Genomic DNA, 6,000 nt, shown 5'->3' on the forward strand with positions numbered 1-6,000 from the left:
ATTTGTGTTCGCTCGCAGCAGAGTAGCACGAATTTCCAAATATCAAGGATAAGGTCTTTGCATAAGGTATTCAATCAGAAAGCATGCTGCTCTATGGCAACGAACTTAAAATAACTCTGTGTCAGCACATAGATTTCAATCAATTATCCTGACTAATTTGCAAAAGTTAGGGTTTTGCGTCATGTGCAGTATACAGACCTTGCTTGTCGAAATAAAGCCTAGGAAAACTAGGTAATTAATCCGCCATGGATTAGCAGATGCAAAATCTTGCCCAGAATCAGAAACAAGGAGCCGCAGGATAGGAGCAGCAACAAAGAGAGGCGTGGCCATGCCTTAGGCCAACCGACGCCATTTGCCATTGGCCACGCCCCATCCTAAACCGGCCCTGTTTCCCTCGACCAATCAGGTCGCCTTAAACTCGCCACACGCACATAAGTTGTGGTTGGGACCATACTTGCCGACCATATTTCCCATCGACCAATCAGGTCGCATTAAACCTTCTACGCGCACCAAAAGGGTGGCCACGCCCATGCTTGGCCGGCTCCCTGCTTTCATTGACCAATCAGGTTGCTCTAAAACTGCCACAACTTTAAAAAGGGTGAAAATTGTGTCAAAAGGTTACCCTACCAAGTTGGCTTCCCAAAACCATGCCAACGACATGTCAAACATGCCAAAAACAAACATGCCAGGCGCACATGCCAAACGACATGCCAAAAGCATGCCAATCGCACACGCCAAACAGGCATGCCAAGTGCACATGCCAAACGTGCCATCTACTGCATACTACATTCCATATACGCTAATTAGGGTTTCGACATGCCAAACCCTAATTTAGGCAAAGTTGTCGCGCCAACCGAGCCAAACAATGTTCCACAGAACATGGGGATCAATGTGGCCATTAAAAATGATGTTGCCACACCACGTTTGAATCTAACACCAACGTGCCAAAAATCCAGCGGTCGTGCCTACACCAGGCGCCACTTGCACCATCGTGTCGCTGGCATGCACAAACTATGGCAGCCATGCCGCAACGCCACTAGCATGCACTAAAGGCGCCACTGTGCCATTGTCAGGCGCCAAGGGAAGGTAGCCACAATCAACGACTACCCTTCCCCATGAGATGCAATCTCAGCCATCTAAGTTCGCCACCAAACTAACAAACTTGTGGAAACTTTTAGGCGACCATACGCCTAAATCCCGTGGCCATGTCTATGCCAGGCGCCACTTACACCATCATGCTGCTGGCGTGCACTAACTATGCCAGCCATGCCGCACTGCCACTGGCATGCACTAAAGGCGCCGTTGTGCCATTATCAGGCGCCAACAGAAGGTAGACATAATCAATGGCTACCCTTCCTCATGAGATGCAATCTCATCCATCCAAGTTCTCCACCGAACTGATAGACTTGTGGAAAGTTTCAGGCGGCCAGCCAAGACGAGTCTAATAGCATCACATGCTATTTTCCTGCGGCAAGTCTCGTGATTTTACTTGCCAAAGTGCTACATGTTTTCCACGAAGAACACTCGAGACATGAAACATGTCACAAACTCATCAGGGTATTGGTCTGGCGGTTTACAGCGTGCGGCGTGCAATACGCCCGTTACAAGAAAGTGTCATGAAGAAGGGCGGTTAGTAATGGCAAGAAGTAATGGTGTAAACGTTTCCTTCATCATGGAAGCATAAATTCTAACGTTACACGTTACTCCACTCTTCCACCACTCAATCGTTTCCACTTCCTACGAGATCAGGGTACGTTTTATTATGACTTATATAAATAGGTTTCACCTATTTCCACCAAACGACAAGTTTTGGTTGGAGAACAACACAGTATCCAGAAATCACCTGATAGCTTTCCATTCTACTAGCCAGTTCTACTTTCTGATACAAGTCGTAAACAACCACACCTTCAGAATCAACGATTCTGATCTCAACACTTTCTTCGCTTCCCTCCCTAAGACCAACCTTTCTCCTTCACTTTGTGACCGAAGCAAGCCTGGAACATCCATTTCTTGGTTTAGGCAAGGATTGTACAGATCAATCTCTCGAATCAAAAGTACTCCCCTGCAGTGCATTATTTAGGGTCTAGACTCGTTTCTCATCCACACACCCAAAATTACCAAAACCGGCAGAAACAGTTTTCACCCTCAAACAGTTGGCGACCACAATGGGAGGTTAATCTTTCGGTTGCAATATCAATTTCCAATTTCCAAGTCCATTTTTCAATCCCGATCTCAAGATGGTAGAACTCATGTCCGGATCAGCAACAAACCTTGAAAACACTAGCGCTGAAATCATACTCGGTATTAACGTTCATTCCAGTGGCATTAATACGCCACCTGTCAACACCAGCGGCGCGGAAAATGTTCCTTCAGGCGCTACACCTCCGGTCACCAGAGTCAGGGCCGCTGCCGCCTCCCTCAATGTTTTTTCAAGTGTGACACCTCCAACCGTCACCAGAGTCGCTGCTTCTCCGCCATCAGGACGAGAAACTGGGGGATCCAGAGGAAGCCGATCCCATATTACCATTGCTGATTTGATGGAAAGACAGGAGGTTCTCGCTAAAGCTCAGACGGACATGGCTTGGACTCAGAAAGAAGTGCTTGTTTTCCTCAAGACACTGACGGAGCGGCTACCACAGGCATCACGCCAATCATACCAACGAGGAACACCTTAAATACTCCTGGCGCCAATAACTCCGCAAGACGCACCTTTGTAGATGAAGAGACTCTTTCAGGAGATCCAGCAGAGAGGAATCAACCATCCAATTTTGTCACACGAGAATATTTGAAACGACTTCTTCGAAACCGAGACAAAAGCGATTATGCGGACATGCATCAGCATCAACCCCGTATCCTCCTGAAGTACAAAGAATTCCTCTTCCGAGAGGATACTATTCTCCTCAATTCTCCCTATATGACGACACTGGTAATGCGCGTGAACATGTCTCTCGATTTTTGGAATCCTTGGGCGAGCACGAATACAATCATGTTCTCCATTTGAAAGAGTTTTCGAGGTCACTTACCGAAAGAGCATACACGTGGTACAACAATATTGCACCAAATAGCATATCCAACTGGAGTGACATGGTCACGGCTTTCTATAAAAAGTACTTCTTTGTGTCTGAGCAAATTACCTTCTCAGATTTAGGAAGGATGTTTCAATGAAACAATGAACATCCAAATGATTATGTCAAAAGATTCAGAATTCAAGCACTGGATTGTCACGACCCAAATGTGACCGAACAACAATTAGTGGATTCTTGCATCAATGGCATGGTTCCCATCTACCGTGCCTTACTGGATAATCTGCGACTCCAGACATTCTATGAACTTCATGAGGCTGCTAAACGGTCGACCACCACAGCACCAACATTGATGGAAAGAATTAAGCCAGCCAAGGTTGAAGACGCATGCAAAACTCGAGGAAATAGACGTCTCATCAACAAGCAATGTAACACTGGCCCCTCTGTGAGCGTTGTAAGTGAAAAAGGAAAAAGGAAGGCTCCAGCGGCAGAACAGCAATCCAAGCGCGCAATGCCAGTACATCAGGCGGCTCCACCGCGAAAGACCACAACTAAGGTTCCTGCGCAACATCAAGAAACTGGAGCAAAAAGGCCTTAGATTTCCCGTTCCCAATCAAAGAAGTAATTGAACTCTTGGAAGCATGGATCCAAGATGGCGCCATCAAGCTGCCTCCTATCAGGCGCCCATCAACTGAAGAGGAAATGGCAAACCCTAAGTATTGTCGCTACCACAGGTTTGTCCATCATCCGACTAGTGACTGCAATAGATTAAAGCGTATCTTCAAATAAAAGGTGGATGCAGGGAACTTCAACTGGGCAATGAGGGAGTTCACAGAGATCTCCTTTCAGTCTGGAGTTACATGCTCTCTGGGACTCTGTTCACAAAACTGTGCAATCCATGATGCAGCGTGTATGCGAAATTCTCCATTTCTCCAAGGCGTAGTGTCACGATATATTCGCAGCCCTTAATCACGTTGTGTCGGGCAAGCGACTTTTTTCTTATTGAAGAAACCACACCAGAATCCCAAGCTCTCTCAGGAAGCGGTGTTGGAAAATGAAACCGGGGACTGCTGATCACGGTTTATCTGAGGGGCACCGAGCTTGATAACACATTGATCGACGCGGCCTCTGACTTCAACATCGTTACCATCAAGACTCTGAGAGATGCGAGAATTTCGAAGCAGGGGGATACTCTTTCCCCAATTGTGGTCAAAAACTTGGAAGGAGAAGCAATAGACGCGTATGGCTACATCAACCTTGAAATTAAGGTAGTAGATGCTCTAACACATGGCAAATTTCACATTGTCAAATAACTCTCAAATTACGACATCATTCTGGGGCGTTCATGGGTACATGGCAATAAAACGAAATTAGGAGTATCCCCTCTGCCGGTGTCGATACCCGAAAGAATTTCCAACAAGCCATCCAACCCTGAAGATCACATGTTGTCGTATCAACAACTTACCAAGGTAACTCAATTACCTGGAGAAAGCTCGTCGACGTTCATCTGAAGATTCCGATTAATTCTTATTGAATAACCCTTTCTGCACCCACTCACTTCTCCTCTCGGTCAGGCATGGGGAATCGGTCCAGTTATCAACTCGGGCGTCATTAAGAGATGTGAATGGGATGTTGGGCCTTTCAAATGATTTGTCGAAAATTTAGAAGCTGCCTCAGTCAAAGATAACGAGCTCAAAAATAAAGTGGTTGCTCAACGCCCAAACCCGTTTCAAATTGGAGATATGGTAGTCAAGGCGACCACGTTTCAAGTTGGAGATGTAACAGTGAAGCTATCCGCTCAATCTGATTCACCTAAAGAAAGGGAAGACGAGCCATACCTGGTGGCAGATGTTATCTTGGGTGGTTACTGCAAACTCATCAATGCCGAAAAACTAGAAGGCATGACAATTCACTCGTGATGGCTCAAGCCCTTCAATATCTAAAATGTTGTGCTACCTTTTCCTCAAACGTTTTCCTTTTAAGTATTTCCTTCAGTAATTTCCCTTTTCCCTGCAATATTTATAATCCGTCCAAAATGATTGCACTGCTTGCATTCATAATTAGGGTTTCGATTTTAATTAAAAGCATCTTTATTTCGAAACAAGTTTTCCTAAATCATCTCAAGGGAAAAGTATCCAGCAAACTCACAAAGTCATTACATATCAATTAAAATCCAGAAAAAATCAAACCCTATAAGAAATATCCTATTCGAAAAAAAATATTGAAGAAGGGAATGTGCAAGAAAGAAGATCATCAAGTGGCGGCACAAACACCTTCCTTCAAGAACATCTGGCTTCAACTTTTGCCCGACGAGAATTCTCTACTTATCACGTTGTGCTTCCTAGCTTGTGACGGCTCACACTTCTACATACCCAGGCGACATGTCACAGACGTCCTGTGTAATTTGCGAGGGAAAATCCAATAAAAGGTTGGTCAAAATCCTTAATCATTGCTACTGTTTTTCCCTATTTTGAGTTACTGTTGCTGGTGGGCCCGGAGGTATGTGAAAATTAAGCGCAATAAAAATGGGCCTACAGTAATACCGCAAGTGCACGGTTGTCAGTTGTAGCTCGTGCAAGTACGGGTCGATCCACAGAGACTGGGAGTATTTTGGAGTTTTCTAGCTATTTTGGGCTCCTAAACTGTTGTTGGTTAACTATGAAGACTTTTGGGCTTTGGGCTTAGGGTTCCTTTGGATTATAGGCTTGTTTGACAATGAAGTGAACTGAGCTTGGTCTCAGTTGGTCTTGAAGTGCACTAGGCTTGGCCTTTGAAGTGCACTGGGCTTTGAGTGTCAATGGGCTTCTAGATTAACCCAAGACTGAATGAACTGAACTGAGTTGGGCCTTAGGTTTCTAAGCAGATACAGTGGGCTTTTGTAATGACTGGACTTGTAGCCCAGAATTGAACTGGACCTGGAGCAGCAGCAGTGGTGGCTTCAGCAGCAGCAGAAGCAGTGCACAGCAGCAGCAACAGC

Source organism: Papaver somniferum, chromosome 6, assembly GCF_003573695.1.
Source record: "Papaver somniferum cultivar HN1 chromosome 6, ASM357369v1, whole genome shotgun sequence".
Taxonomy (NCBI): Eukaryota; Viridiplantae; Streptophyta; class Magnoliopsida; order Ranunculales; family Papaveraceae; genus Papaver; species Papaver somniferum.